The sequence below is a fragment of the Bubalus kerabau genome, chromosome 6 (genome assembly GCF_029407905.1).
Source record: "Bubalus kerabau isolate K-KA32 ecotype Philippines breed swamp buffalo chromosome 6, PCC_UOA_SB_1v2, whole genome shotgun sequence".
NCBI lineage: Eukaryota > Metazoa > Chordata > Mammalia > Artiodactyla > Bovidae > Bubalus > Bubalus kerabau.
The window spans coordinates 3,873,280-3,889,691 of NC_073629.1; the positions used below are offsets into that span (position 1 = coordinate 3,873,280).

Consider the following 16,412-nt stretch of genomic DNA (forward strand, 5'->3'; position numbering starts at 1 on the left):
ACCTGTAAAATGAGGACCATTAGGCAGTTGTGAGGTTTATATAAAATGATGCATGAATGAGAGTGCTGATTTATGATAAATGCTGTTGCAATTATTGTTATTGGTAATTATTTTTACTTTTTTTTCACTTCCCCAATTCAAATTCTGTCCATCTCCCAAGGCCAGCTGGAGCTCTTCTTCATCCACAAAGCTTTTTTTTTTTTCTGTCTGCTCAAACCAGCAGGGAACTCTGTCCTAAATTCTCATGATCACTCATGTCTGAGGTGAATGCTTGATTGCCTTTAATATTTAATACTGTGTTAGTATTGCACTAGGTCCTCATTGGCTTTCTTCTTGGTCCCTGGTGTCAAGATAAGTCCTTGAATACTGATAATAAAGACTGTCTTTTTCTTTTAGCCTCTCTCCACCAGTTACATTAGTAGCATTAGCCCTTTTTTCAAGTGTCATGGTTAAGGATGTATAGATCAATACACTCAACATGAACTCATTTGGGATAAACAGAGATGAACGGGCAGCATCTGTACCACAAGTGACAACATCCTGGGGTCCATTATTTAGCTGGCTCAATCCAGTTGCTGCTTTTACTAGATATGAAGAAGGTGCTTATTCAGAGAGAAATGCATTTTAAGGTTTGCAAGAGTAACTCATGGAAAACCTTGTTTTGCCACCCATCTCCTTCTGACTCTCAGCCCTGGATGCACAGCAGAATCGCTGGAGAGCTTTAAAAATACTGATGTTCAGGTCATATTCTTGGCCAGTTAAATACAAATCTCTTTGAGGGGCACACAGGTACAGTATTTTTAAAAAGCTTACCAGGTGGGGTTCTTTCTTTTGAGATTTTATGAGTTTATTCTGTTACCAATTCATATTACTTCGATAAAACAAAATATATTTTAATTGGCAGTTACAATACATTTAGGAACTTTCTTCTCCACTAATACATTTGAAAAGCTTACCAGGTGTTTTATGGTTTTATTATGCAGCCCAGGTTGAGAAGGTTACATGGCTCTAAAACCAGGTCCACAACCCCATGTGTGTGTGCTAACTTGTTTTAGTCGTGTTCGACTTTTTGGGACTCTGTGGACTGTACCCTGCCAGACTCCTCCGTCCATGGGATTCTCCAGGCAGGAATACTGGCGTGGGTTGTCATGCTGTCCTCCAGGGGATCTTCTGGGTCCAGGGATTGAACCCACCTCTCTCAAGTCTCCTGCACTGGCAAGTAGATACTTTACCACTAGCCCCACCTGGAAGCCCTCCACAGACCCTCATTTGGTAAATGGGCTTTCATTTAAATTTCATGCATTCTTCCTGTCTTTCTGGAGTGGGCTGCAATTGGCTTGGGGGAATCAGCTTTTAAGAGAGCATGTGTCTTAAGGGTCCAAACCATGCCCTGAAAGAGACAGTTTATTATCTTGAGGCTGCCCACAGACAGTATGCCTAGAAATAGAATTTTCCTTGCCCTCGGTCACTGATGCCATAGTGGAGAACTGACAGGGCTCCCTGAGGACCTAAAGTATTTATAACTCTTACAGTATTTCTGCAAGGTGAGCTTTGCTGCCAGAGGCCTGAATTGGGGCAGTTAAGAGTTACTGAGGTAGAGGAGTTGGGCACAGCTGCTCTGGGCTTCTGGGGAAACAACTCTTAGCACTGAGGCAGAGGGGCTCAGGTGTATTTCCTAGAGAAGAGACAGGAGCAAGGCCAGGGAGCAGACTCCCCAAGGGTTCCTCCTTCACCTTGTCAGAGATATTTTGCAGACGAAGCAATTAAGACTTTAAAAAACCCCAGATTTGCTTTCTGCCTGTGGATGCTGCCAAGAAAGCATCGTTGAAGTCTTCCCCACCTCCACTGCCGTCATGTCTAAATCAGAGTCTCTCAAAGAGCCCGAACAGCTGCGGAAGCTCTTCATCGGAGGATTGAGCTTTGAAACAACCGATGAGAGTCTGAGGAGCCATTTTGAGCAACGGGGAACGCTCACAGACTGTGTGGTAATGAGGGATCCAAACACCAAGCGCTCCAGAGGCTTCGGGTTTGTCACATACGCCACGGTGGAGGAGGTGGATGCGGCTGTGAATGCAAGGCCACACAAGGTGGACGGAAGAGTTGTAGAACCAAAGAGGGCCGTCTCAAGAGAAGATTCTCAAAGACCTGGTGCCCACTTAACTGTGAGAAAGATTTTTGTTGGTGGCATTAAAGAAGACACTGAAGAACATCACCTGAGAGATTATTTTGAACAGTACGGGAAAATTGAAGTAATTGAAATCATGACTGACCGGGGCAGTGGCAAAAGAGAGGCTTTGCTTTTGTAACCTTTGATGACCATGACTCCATAGACAAGATTGTCATTCAGAAATACCACACTGTGAATGGCCACAACTGTGAAGTGAGAAAAGCCCTGTCTAAGCAAGAGATGGCTAGTGCTTCATCCAGCCAGAGAGGTCGAAGTGGTTCTGGAAACTTTGGTGGCGGTCGTGGAGGTGGTTTTGGTGGGAATGACAACTTTGGTCGTGGAGGAAACTTCAGTGGTCGAGGTGGCTTTGGTGGCAGCCGTGGTGGTGGCGGATACGGTGGCAGTGGGGATGGATATAATGGATTTGGTAATGACGGAAGCAATTTTGGAGGTGGCGGACACTACAATGATTTTGGCAATTACAACAATCAATCTTCAAATTTTGGACCCATGAAAGGAGGAAACTTTGGAGGCAGAAGTTCTGGCCCCTGTGGTGGTGGAGGCCAATACTTTGCCAAACCACGAAACCAAGGTGGCTATGGTAGCTCCCGCAGCAGCAGGAGCTATGGCAGTGGCGGGAGGTTTTCATCACTGCCAGTTAGTCTACTCGGAAGCCATTTTGGTAAACTACCCCAACAGTGTGAAGTTAGAATTCCTTCAGGGTGATGCCAGGTTCCATTTGAAATTTATTTGCAACCTGCTTGGTGGAGAAGCTGTTGTCTTCAGAACCTTGGTGTAGTTGAACTGACAGTTACTGTGTTGTGACCTGGAGTTCACCATTAAAAGGGTCACCCATGCAAAGTCATGGAGTTTTTTAATTTTTTTTTTGGTTATTAATGATTGTTGGTACATCCTATGCAATATATCTAAATTGAATTATGGTACCAGATAAAGTTATAGATGGGAATGAAGCTTGTGTATCATCCATTATCATGTGTAATCAATAAAAGATTTAATATCCTCTTGAAAAACAAAAAACAAAAAACCCAGATTTGTTGAAGTATAATTTACATAACATAAATGTCATCTGTTCAATGAGTTTTAGTAAGTTTACAGGGCTATGCAATATTACCACAATTCAGCTTTAGAATATTTTTATTGCCTCTAAAAGATCTTTTGTGCCTGTTTACAGTCAGTTTCTACACCCATCCCAGGTGCAGGGAACCACAAATCTGCATCCATCTCTGTAGTTTTGCCTTTTCCGGACATTTCATGTAAATGAAGTCTACAACATGTAGTTCTTTTGTGTCTTGCTTTTTTCACTTAGCAAATATTTCTGAGCTTCATCCACGTAGCAGCATGTATCATTTGTTCCTTTTTTATTGCTAAATAGTATTGCATTGTATGGATGTGCTGCATTTTATTTATCCATTCATCTACTGATGGCCATTAGGATTGTTTCCACTTTCTGTGATGACTAACGCTACTGTGATCATTAGTCCATTTGTGTGGACATGCTGTCATTGCTCTTGGGTAAACAGCTTGGAGTGGACTTCATAGATTACATGGCCAATTTATGTTTAGCTTTTTAAGAAACTGCAAACTGTGTTCCAAAGTGGCTGTACCATTTTATATTTCCACCCCAAATTCATGAAGGTTACAGTTTCTCCTCATCTTTACTAACGCTTGTTGTTATCAGTGTTTTTGATTTTGGTGTGCTGTGGTATCTCATTATCGTTTAGTTTGCATTTACCTAATGATTAAAGATGTTGAGCATCTTTTCAAGTACTTATTTGTCATTCATATATCTTCTTTGGCTACATGTCTCTTCAAATATTTTGCCCATTTTTAAGTTGGTTTGTTTGACTTGGTATTTAGTTGTAAGAGCTCTTTATATATTCTAGATACAAGTTCCTGATTGGAAATATGATTTATAAACATTTTCTCCGATTCTGTAGCTTGTCTTCTTACTTTCTTGATGGTGTGAAGCTCAGAAGTGTTTAATTTTGCTAAAATCCACTTTATCATTTTTTTTGTATTGTGCTTTTGGTGTCTTATCTAAGAAATTTTTGCATACTCAAGATCATGAAGTATTTCTCCTAGATTTTAGGAGATTTCAGGTTTTCTTCTAAAACTTTTATAGTTTTAGCTCTTGTTTGATTAATTTTGATTTAATTTGAGTTAAATCATTTGGCATTTGATTAATTTTGAATTAATTTCTAGGTATGGTGTGAGTAGGAATCTAAGCTAATCTTTTAGCATGAAAGTGTCCAATTACTCCATTACCATTTTAAAGAAGTTATTTTTTCCCTGTTGAATTGCCTTGGTGCCTCTGTTGAAAATCAATTGACCATAAATATAAGGGGTTATTTCTGGACTTTCTGTTTCATTCCATTTGTTTATGTTTATCTTTATGGTCAGTACCACACTGCCTTGATTATGGTAGCTTAAGGATAAAATTTGCGATTAGAAAGTGTAAGCCACCCAACTGTGTTCTTCTTTTTTCCAAGTTGTTTTGGCTATGCTGGGCTCTTTGTATTTCTGTGTAAATACTAGCTGGTCAATTTCTGCAAAAAGCCTGTTGGGATTTCTGTGTGTGTGTTGTGGAACTTATTGATTAATTTGGAAGACAATTGCCAATTGAACAATATTAAGTTTTCTAATCCATGAATACAGAATGTCTCACTGATTTAGATCTTCTTTAACTTCTCTCAGTAATAATTTACAGCTTTTAGTGTGCAAGTCTTACAATCAATACTTTTTGACAGCAGTCCTGCTAGGCAAATTTGTTTGTGTTTTTTCCTCCCCAGAGGTCTTGTAGAGAACAGTGGAGAGAGGTGCATAGCTTAGCAGCCGAGAGCAGGAGGGTGATCTGTGGGAAAGAGACTAGCCTGGGGATCAGGAGGACCAACCCTCCTTTTAACCTCTTGTCTTATTGCTCTCTAAGATGAGTATAATATAATTTATTTTGCTTCAAGGTTGTGAGGATTAGAGACAATGTGTGGAAAGGACTTGGAAAAATGCTGGAGTTAGTGGGTGTTCACTATTTGGTGGTTGACATCGTTGGTGCCTGTGATAATGATGATGGATATACAGCACTGTGTAACCCCTGTGCTTTTAAAGGGTTCTCATCCTGGCCACTGAGTCTGTTTGCAGTTCAAGGCAGAGGCCAGTGAACCACGGTGAAGAAGGGAACATTCCACCTCATTTGACCCTCAAACAACTTAAAAATTTTATTTAAAAAATTCTAAGTTTTTATACAATTTAAAAGGTTATTTTCCATTTACAATTTTTTTTTTAAACTGGCTGTTTTGCCCATTTTGTACAATAGATCCTTGAGCCTATCTTACACCCAATAGTTTGTGCCTCCCATCCTCCCATCCCTATACTGGCCCCCTCCACCCCTCAACTGGCAACCACTAGTTTGTTCTCTGTATCTGTGAGTCTGCTTCTTTTTTGTTATATTCACTAGTTTGTGGTATTTTTTTAGATTCCACATATAAGTGATATCAATTGGTATTTGTCTTTCTCTGTTCAGACAACTTACTGAGTTAGTATTTTCATCCACACTTTGCACCTAGGAGACTGATGTTCAGGGAGATAAAGTCAAGTTCCCAAGGTTACAAGTTAGGAAGAGGTAGAGCAGGATGTAAACCCTGAAACTTAAACCCAGGCTTGTCTAACTTCAAACCCTCTGCCTTCCCTTTACACGTACCACCCCGTCTGCCCCCACCAAGTCTCATCAGGGGATCTACAAGGCAACGATAAATCCTGGGTGAGGCACATACCTCTTCAATGGAAAAATAGATACTGATAAGTGATTACTATATCTTGCTTGTCTTACTTAATATGTTAAAGATTTAATTCTGCCTCAAGATTCAGCAAGGATTAGATGAGAAAACCAAGATGAATTCATAAGGGGTGATCACAGGGAGATATTACGAAACTCACCTGTTTTACATGGCTGTAGAGATGGAGATAAAAGGCAACTTTTATTTCCAATTTTCAGTGCAACCTGACTTGAGCACTAAATTCCACCTTACAGCTTTGATTTTCTCAACTACGATTGAGAAAGGTGAGAACTGATGAGAGAAAGGTGGAGGTTGTGGCAATGTGATATTTCAGATCCAGAGTTGCAAATGTCCTCTTGCTGCTTGCTCTGGGCTTATTCAACAGCAGTACAACTACCCATGTACATGAATGTAGTCTAAAGTTGACTCTAATCTGATGGGTCACCGGTTTTTTTCTTGTTTCCCATGTAGGAGATCTACATTTGATTTCTAGCCAAGCCTTTAATAGGAGAGTGCATAGGTTTTGGAATCAGTTAAATGAATTTTTGTTGCATTTATACCATTTGCTAGTTTTGTGGTCCTGAGAAATATAATTGACTTATCTGAGTCTCAGTTTGCTCGTATAAAATGATGCAAATAATTGTCTCAAGGAGTAAAATGAGAGAATGTCTCTAAATGGCTTATTAGTGCCAGGCGTGTAATATGTTTTAGACAGAGTACCTTTGCTTCCTTCTATGGTAGGAAATAACCAGATTTAGTTTTGAAGAAATCTCACTGTGGGCAGATATATTAGTCAGATTTTGCTGCAGTAACAAATAGCATGCAAAGCTCCGTGGTTAAAAATCACACACATTATTTCTTGCTCATGTCCCCTGAGGGCTGAATTAGCTGTTGCTTTGCTGAGCTACACTGGTTTACCTTGGAGGTTCTGCTCATTGTATCTTTTCATTTCCGGATCCTGTTGAGGAAGCATGCTCTTCTCATGGCAGGGGGCAGGAATTTAAAAAAGCTGGAGCCAAGTGATACAAGTGTATTTAAAGTTTCTGCTTAGACATTTATATCACATCTGCTCACATCCATTGTCATATGGCCAAACCCCAAATCAACTGGTGAGGAAGTATACTTTACCTAAAGGGAAGTATGGTATGGGCTTTGTAAAAGAATAAAAAGCTACCTTAGCAAGTAAGAATTTTTATGGAAGCACTTCTTGGTAATCCAAGGAATAATAACTATATAAATGGAATATTGGAGCTTCTTTGTTTTTATCTTTCCCTTTGGCTGTGGCAATTTGCCTGCTTTTACAGTTTTTCTTTTTAAAAGCAGAGCTGATAAAAGATAATTTGTCAAAAAATATTTTCCAAATTTTCTTCCCACCTCATTCTTTTCAGCCACTATACTTGTTCAAATGTTGGCTTTCTTAGACTCCATTGTCTCCTTCTATGCTCTTTTTTCTGGGTGATCATATACAGCACCAAGGCTTTAGTTGATTACTCTCTGAGGAATCTTTTTTCAACATTTCCAGCTCAGATGCCTTGGGGCCTCAGACCCACATCGCCAGCTGCCCACATGACATCCCTATTATAATGACATATAAATCTTAATGTAACAGAGCCCAACCCTGTGAGTCTATGTTATCCTCTAGGAGCAGACCGTCTAGCCATGTGTATACATGGAACCCTAGAATGCATCCTTGCTACTTCCTTTTCCCTCCCTTGCTTATCCAATCTATTTGCAAGTTCCCTTGCCTTCACCTCTTAAGGGCCTCTCTGATTAGCCACTTCCCTCCATCCCCCCTTACCCCATTCCTGTCCCCACCAAACCATGATCTTCTGTCACCTGGACTCTTGCAATAGACCCAACTGTCTTCCCGTATTGCTTCTTTCCCCTTCTATTAATAATTTGTTTTCAGCACTACAACTACAGCCAGAGTCATTTTAAAAAACTTGAACTTGGCTGTTTCTCTCTTTCACTTAAAACTCTTTAAGGACTTGCTACAGCTTTAAGGATAAAGCTATTCCCTTTCATGGCCCTTGGGGGCCTGTGTGATCTGGCTTTTTCTGTCTCTCCCATTCTATTTAGCCTTACTCTTCTCTTTGTCTGTATTGAACACTACAGTGTTCTCCACTTCCACAACCTTGAACGTGCCATGCCCTCACCTACCTTGAGGACTTTGCACATGCTTCTCTCTGTGTGCAATGTTCTGGCCGTGACCCCTGTCCTTGAAATCCCAGCTGAGATGTCCTGTCGTTGCTGAAGCACTCTGCGGCCTCTCCAGGCTGAGGGTTGTTTTCTCTTTTATGATATAAAAACACTTACTCATATTTTAATGTGCGTAGAATGCATCTTATGATGTTATTGTTTGCTTATGTGACTCTCTGTCTGGGATTCAAGGTCTGAGGGCATAGTTTTGTTTTATTCTCCAAGCAATGGTTTAAAAAGTTCTTCTGAGCTTAAATAAAACTGTTCCAAAGAGAAACCAAAATTCTCTGCTTCTGGAATTCTTTTGGACTAAACCCCATTCATTTTTTTCCCTGGCACAATGTAGGCCTTAGAAAAATGGGAACGTCAGGGACAGAACGTACCACCATAGCACCCATGTATGGGAACTTTCAGATGGGACTTGACGCCATCAAATGGGACTAATATTACTTGATGCCAATAGTACTTCTGAGAGGTAAGGGAGGAACCACCTGGAATATGACCTTAAATTAGTCCTTTCATCTCTTTAGGCTTCAGTTTCTTCATTAATAAAAATAAAGGATGCAGACAAGAGCTCTGATATCTGTTCTACTGCTGTTTTTGTGTTTGTGATTTGGGATTTTAGGTCCTTTATGTAAAGAATCTCTGAGTTCTAGCTCTTTGTTCGGCGAACACGCGGAGAGTAGAAATGCTTCTCCGGCGGTTCCCCAGTAGTCTGCTGCGGAACCTTCGCCAAACCAGGGGGAGGCTGCCGCCTGCGCTGTCTTTGCACAGCTACCGCGTGCAGGCTCCTGATTCTCGAAGGAGGGTCCGAGGCACCACGAGGGAGTTAAAACGTCCACCGGTGTGTTATTTTTAAAAGAAGGCCTGAGAGCTTTGGAAGCCCAGCCAGGGCAGTACCCCTTCACAGAGATTCCAGGCTAACCTGGTGACTGAAGGCCTAAGGTTTAGAATTCTCTTGGAGAAGCACTTTAGGGGTGGCTGGGATGTCCAGGTGGTGGTTCCTGCCACTTCAGCAACAGGCTGTGACAAGAAGTGGAGAGCAGCATGCCTTCTGCCTGGTACTGTGTTTTAGGATTTTGCTGATGCAGAGGATGTCCTACCTGGTGTTGGTCAGATCCTTGGAACTTCACATGTTTCCTGCATGAACCTGTGTGAGCAGCTGTCAAACTCCGGTGCAGAGGGGATGGGCTGATTAGAAGTTTGAGGACCAAAATCAATTAGGTGATCTTTATTAGAAAGATTGCAATAAAATGTTTTAAAGCAAATAAAAATAGGTGGGTCTGAGTAAAAGCAAGAGGGTACAGAAAGGTTTAGGGATGTGAAAGTGAATGAGCATCAGTTGACATCTAGCTGTATGTACCTCTTTCCAGCTACATTACAAAAAACTAAAATTAGGTTTGTCATATATTGACACCAGTGTTGAGGATTTCTAGATGGAGTACCATAATATTTTTAATATTTGAGGTTTTAATTATACTATTAACACAATCATCCAGTTTTCTTTTTGATGAATTGGTGAAAACATAGGTTGTCTGGATATATTCTTAGAAGAAGAATAATCCTGCTGATTGTCAGGAGCTGGGAATGAGGAAGTGAAGAAGTATTTAATGGGTATTGTTTCACTTTTACAAGGTGAAAGAGTTGATGGGGATGGATGGTGGTGATAATTGGTCAGTGTTATGAACATAGTTATTACCACTGAACTGTATGCCTAGAAGTGGGAAAGATTTGGGGAGGGATAAATTGGAAGATTGGAATTGATAACATACACACCACTAAGTATAAAATAGATAACTAATAAAGACCTGTATAGCACAGGAAATTCAGTGCTCTGTAGTAGTCTATAAGAGAAGAGGATCCCAAAGTGTATGTATAACTGATTCAGTTTACTGTATACTTGAAACTAACACATTGTAAATCAACTATACCCCAATAAAATTTTTTTAATGGTAAAAAAAAAAAAAAAAGAATCTCTGAGTTCTAGAGCCACAAATGGAGTTTAATGCCCATTTTAATTTGAGAGAAAATGAGAATGACAGGGATTATAATGGGTTCAAGGTTCATGTAGCTCATGAAGAAATATCCCTCTATGCAGGGATCATTATGGTGAATTTCTTTTTACTTGTTTGCTGGGTGCGGATGAGGGACTGCCAAGATCTGCCTGAATAGATTTTTACTGGAAACTGGTAATGCCCAAGGGGCTTCTTAGGAGGAGACTTGCAGGGTTCCAGTGCTTCAGTGTAAAGTCGTTGCACTGTGAGCTTCAGTGAGACCACGTCTCAGGGGTTTTATGGCACTCCTGCCATGTGCATGTGCCCTGAGTCAGGAAGATCCCCTGCAGGAGGGCACGGCAACCCACTGCAGTACTCTCACCTGGAGAATCCCATGGATGGAGGAACCTGGTGGGCTGTACAGTTCATAGGGTTGCAAAGAGTCAGACAGGACTGAAGCGACTGAGAATGCACACGTGCATACCATGTGTTAAGTTCACTGAAGATAAAGGACTGTAAGCCATGGACTACTTCTGAGGGAGACCAGATCAAAGGATTAAACTGGTTTTTATCCACTTTTTTCTTTGGGAATGAGCTCAGTGTCACTTAAATGAGTCCATGGATACCAAAAAGACCCCAAGTCATGTATCAGACTGTATTGTTCTTAGACATTAATCTCTTGTCCTGAATAATTGGCCTGGTTAAGAAACCAATCAGCCTTCACCCTTTCCTAATCCAACTGCACTTAGCATTGCCTTCAGATTGTCCCATATTCTCAGTGGTTCCTTCCTTACCCCTCAGAAGTATCAGAACTATTATTGCCAGAGCTGATGGCCTGTATACCATATCTACCATCTGGCTGCTTGCAAGGAATGGATAATCCTTTTAAAGTCTTAGTAGTAATAGATGATCCATTTGGCCCTATTTTCTAACATTAGCTTTTAGATGGCCTGTATCCAATCCACAGGTTTTGTAATTTGAATCCTAGAGATGAAGAGTGGTTAGCAACAGGGAGGAGATGACAGTAAAATCATGAAAAATCAAACTGGAAAAATTAATTTTGTTAATTTCCCTGACATAGGAGTCTTCTTTGTACAGAGAAGGAAGCTAAGTTGGTAGAGAAAACACAACGCATGGCATCAGGAAGACAGACTGGCTGAAATCCCAGTGCTGCCAGGTGCTAACCAGGTGAAACAGTACCAGAGGACCATGTTAACATTTTACATCTGATGTAATTAATTACATTTTTGCCATTAACTCTTTTTTTTTTAATTGCAGTATAGTTGATTTACAGTGTCATGTTAGTTTCAGGTATATAGCACAGTGATTTAGTTATGTGTGTATATATAAATAATATGTATATGTATTCTTTTTCAGATTCTTTTCCCTTATAGGTTACAAAGTACTGAGTATAATTCCTTGTGCTATACTATAGGTCTTTGTTGGATATCTGTTTTATATGCATGCATGCTCAGTCGCTTTGGTCATGTCCAACTCTTTGCACCCTTATGGACTGTAGCCCCACCAGGCTCCTCTGTCCATGGGGTTCTCCATGCAAAAATATAGGAGAGAATTGCTGTGCCCTTCCAGGGGATCTTCTCAACCCAGGGATCAAACCTGTGTCTCCTTCACTACAGGCAGATTCTTTACCACTGAGCCACTGGGGAAGCCCCATATAGAGTGGTGAGTGAGTGAGCGAGTGAAGTCGCTCAGTTGTGTCTGACTCTTTGCGACCCCATGGACTGTAGCCTACCAGGCTCCTCCCTCCATGTGTTAATCCTAGACTCCTAATTTATCCCCGGCCCCCACACCTTTCTCCTTTGGTAACCATCAGTTTATTTTCTAAGTTTGTGAGTGTATTTCTATTTTGTATAAAAGTTCATTTGTATCTTTTTTTTCTCAGATTCTTCATATAAGTGATATCATATGATATGTCTTTATCTGGCTTACTTCACTTAGTGTGATAACCTCTGGGTATATCCATGTTGATACAAATGGCATTATTTCATTTTTTTTTTTTTACTGTGACAACATATTAAAAAGCAAAGACATCACTTTGCTGACAAAGATCTGTATAGTCAAAGCTATACAGTAGTCATGCATGGATGTGAGAGTTGGACCATAAAGAAGGTTAAGCACCAAAGAATTGATGTTTTCAAATTGTGGTCCTGGGAGAAGACTCTTGAGAGTCCCTTGGACTGCAAGGAGATCAAACCAGTCAATCTTAAGGAAATCAACCCTGAATATTCATTGGAAGCCCTGATGCTGAAGCTGAAGCTCCAATCCTTTGGCCACCTGATGAGAAGAGCTGACTCATTGGAAAAGACACTGATGCTGGGAAAGACTGAGGCAAAAGGACAAAGGGGAGGCAGATGATAAGAAGGTTAGATAGCATCACTGACTCCATGGACATGAGTCTGAGCAAACTCTGGGAGACAGTGGAGGTCAGAGGAGAGAGTTGAGTCCTGGTGACCTACCGTCCATGGGGTTGCAAAGAGTTGGAGATGACTGAATGACTGAGCAACAACATCAAGTATTCCATTGTATATATGTACTTCATCTTCTTTATCCGTTTCTTTCAATGGACATTTAGGTTGCTTCCATGTTTTGGCTGTTGTAAAACATGGCTGTGAACATTGGGGTGCATGTATCTTTCTGAACTACAGTTTTCTCCGGGCACATGCCCAGGAGTGGCATTGCTGGATCACACGGCTCTATTTTTAATTTTTGAGGAGCCTCCACACTTCTCTCCATAGCGGCTGCACCAATTTACATTCCCACCAACAGCGTAGGAGGGTTCCTTTTTCTCCACACCCTCTTCAGCATTTATAATTTGTAGACTTTTTGTTGACCTTTTGGACCAAGTGCTAACCTTTTTCAATGTTAGTTTTCTTATTCATCCAATGGGGGAATAACTTCCTTCAAAGTTGTGGAAAGGCTTTGTGAGTTGGTTATTAGATGCTGTTCTGCATCCATACCTCTCCTGCTCAGGTGGGCTCTGTGTTTGAGGAAGTGTGAGATGCTGGGTGGAGTCATGTACACTGTTCCCAGAACGTGCCCTCAGCCCTGTTGTGGTCTTGACATCTCAGAGACAGCCGCTCTTGTAGATGAAGCAGAGGGTTCTTCCCACAGCCAGGGTTTGGTCTGCTCATTCTCAAAGACCTGGCAGGAAGAGGAACTCCAACAGGAGTGGGTGGGCACTGGGAGGGTGATGAGACACTGATCCACAGTTTTCCCCCTTTGTAAATCTCAGGCACACAGGTTAAATTACTCATATCTCTCAATAAATTGAACATCACCATCATTTTCCTGTTCTCAGCCCTTCTCCTTTTTTTTTTTTTTTTTATTAAACATACTTTTTACCCTCAGTCTCAGGCTTCCCAGTGGTGCTAGTGCTAAAGAACCTTCCTGCCAATGCAGGAGACATAAGAGACTCAGGTTCAATCCCTGGGTTGGGAAGATTCCTTGGAGGAGAGCATGGCAACCCACTCCAGAATTCTTGCCTGGAAAATTCCATGGACAGAGGAGCCTGGCAGGCTACAGTTGCAAAGAGTTGGACATGAATGAAGTTACTTAGCATGCACACACCCTCATTCCCACTCACCTTTCATTTACTTATTCAAGAAAAGTTTAGAAGTGCCTCTTTTATGATAGGCTTTGTTCTAGGTCTAAAGAGATATCAGGAAAAAAAAAAAGAAAAACAGGCAAGAGTTCCTGCCCTCACAGAACTCATGTTCTAGTGGTAAATGTAGGGGTGGAGCGACAGCATTTACTACCTTTAAGGTGACTATAAAGTTTACTTATCATTACATTTCAATAGAGTTGGGCAAGGGGGACCGTGTATGTGTGTGTGTGTGTGTGTGTGTGTGTGTGTGTGTGTGTGTGTAGAGCATTCTGAAGGCTTGCAATTCCAGGCAAAAGAACAGCCAGTGCAAAGGCTCTGCTGCAGCCTCAGTGCCTGGCATGTATTTACAGCAGGCAGTCAGTGAGGCTGGGGCAGAGTGAGTAGTGGGACAGTGGTAGAAGATGATGTCAGTGAGGAGAACAGAGAGATGGAGACAGGGAGGCAGATCATGTGGGGCTTTGTAGGACAGTGTAAGGACTTTAGAGAAGGCAATGTCACCCCACTCCAGTACTCTTGCCTGGAAAATCCCATGGACGGAGAAGCCTGGTAGGCTGCAGTCCATGGGGTCGCTAAGAGTCGGACACGACTGAGCGACTTCACTTTCACTTTTCACTTTCATGCATTGAAGAAGGAAATGGCAACCCACTCCAGTGTTCTTGCCTGGAGAATTCCAGGGACGGGGGAGCCTGGTGGGCTGCTGTCTGTGGGGTCACAGGGTCGGACACGACTGAAGCGACTTAGCAACAGCAGTAAGGACTTTAGATTTTACTAGGGGGTTTCAGGATTTTTGGGAATCAGAAAAAATTCTCATTATGTTTTCCCCTTTGTTCACTCAGCATTGTGTTTTTGAGATCCACTCATGTTGCCATATGTACACCTAGTTAGTTGCTTACAACCGTTCTATAGCGCTCTGTACATTTTACCTAGTCGATCTTCCAACTCTACGCTGCTACACATAACATTGCAACAGATGTCTTCATGCGTGTTCTATTGTAGGCTGAGTAATCATTTCTGCAGGAGATCTACCCAGGATTGAGGGGGCCTGTTGGGTGGTAGGGTAAGCACACACTCAATTTGATTTAAGTGGTGCCAGATTGCTCTCCTGGCTGACTGTACCCATCTCTACTTCCTTCAGCAGTACACATCCCTGCCAACATGTGACAAGATCCAGCTTTCAATTTTTTTTTTTAACCAATCTAACAAGTGTAAAGTAACATCTATTGTTTTAATTTGCATGTCTTTGAATACTAATGAATGTGAGCACTTCTTTGTATGCTAGTTAGCTTTCTTTTCCTCCTTTTATAAGTTGCCCATTCATATTCTCAGCCAGTATTTTTATTGGGATTCTTGCTATTTTTCTTTTTGATTTGCAGGAGGTCCTTGAATATCCTGGACATTATCTATAGTTGTTTTCAGATGTTTATATTTGAGATGGCCTTTGAGGTAATCTAGTCTAACCACCTCATTTTACATTTGGGGAAACTGAGACCCAAGCGAAGAAGCAGCTTTTTTTTTTTTGTAAGCAACTTCTTAAGATCACTGGAGAAGGCGACAGCACCCCACTCCAGTACTCTTGCCTGGAAAATCCCGTGGACGGAGGAGCCTGGTAGGCTGCAGTCCATGAGGTTGCTAAGAGTCAGACATGACTGAGTGACTTCACTTCACTTTCTTAAGATCACACATGCAATGGAAAAGCTGAGCCTGGAAGTTAGTACTTCTCCCAACATATCACTACAAGGATCCCTTTTAGTGAGGCAGGAATGGCAGTAGGTGGTGGGCAGGAGCTGTTGAGTATTGCCTCCCGCCGCCAGCATCTGCATTTCTTTGTAGCCCAAAGAGCCACTTACTCTGACATGATGACTGAGATCAGTTCGAGATCCAAGAGGCCCTTGCAGTCTATGAGGTCCTGGGTCTAGTGACCATTTTCTCCTTCCCATTCAAATAGTCACTACTTCGGGACTTTATTTCCTTGTGCTTGACTGATGTTTCTCAAATTTTAGGATGTATAGGATTTACCAAGAGAATATATTATAGTGTAGATTACTGCCCCACCCCTCCTGAGTATTTAGAAGCACTGAAGGATCCTTAGTCCCTGTTACAGGTGGTCCATGGGCCTGATTTTGCAAAACAGTGCGCAATTTCATTAGCTACCTGATTGATCCTGACTGATCTTCTGTTTCCATACTAGCACGCTTAGTTACTCAGTCATGTCCAACTCTTTGTGACCCCATGGACTGTAGTCTGCTAGGCTCCTTTGTCCATGGGGTTTCCCAGGCAAGAATACTGGAATGGGTTGCCATTTCCTTCTCCAGGGGATCTTCCCCACCTAGGATTGCAGGCAGATTCTTTACTGTCTAAGCCAGCAGGGAAGCCCATCCTAGAGTTATTTCAATATGGTCCAGGCTGCCAAATAGAATTAAAATCATTCCCTGAACACATCTCTCTTTGTCATACCTCCATGCTTTCACCCATACCATCATCTGAAATGCCCCTTCCTCATAAAATCCCATGACTTTTAAAGATCTAGGCTAAACAGGGCCTCCTGTAGAAAGCCCTCTCTGATTTTTCTGGGACTCAGTCTCAGGGGCACATTGTGAATGGAGAAATCTGGCATGGAGTAGGGACATTCCCTTTGT

General features: G+C 41.7%; 1 long non-coding RNA gene and 1 pseudogene across 2 annotated transcripts in view; both read left to right on the top strand.

Annotated features, from left to right (window-relative positions):
* The window catches only part of LOC129656572 (uncharacterized), a 70,714-nt gene that overhangs the window by 39,937 nt on the left and 14,365 nt on the right, over window positions 1–16,412 (top strand). The window lies entirely within an intron of this gene.
* Window positions 1,324–4,196, top strand: LOC129656569 (heterogeneous nuclear ribonucleoprotein A1-like; annotated as a pseudogene).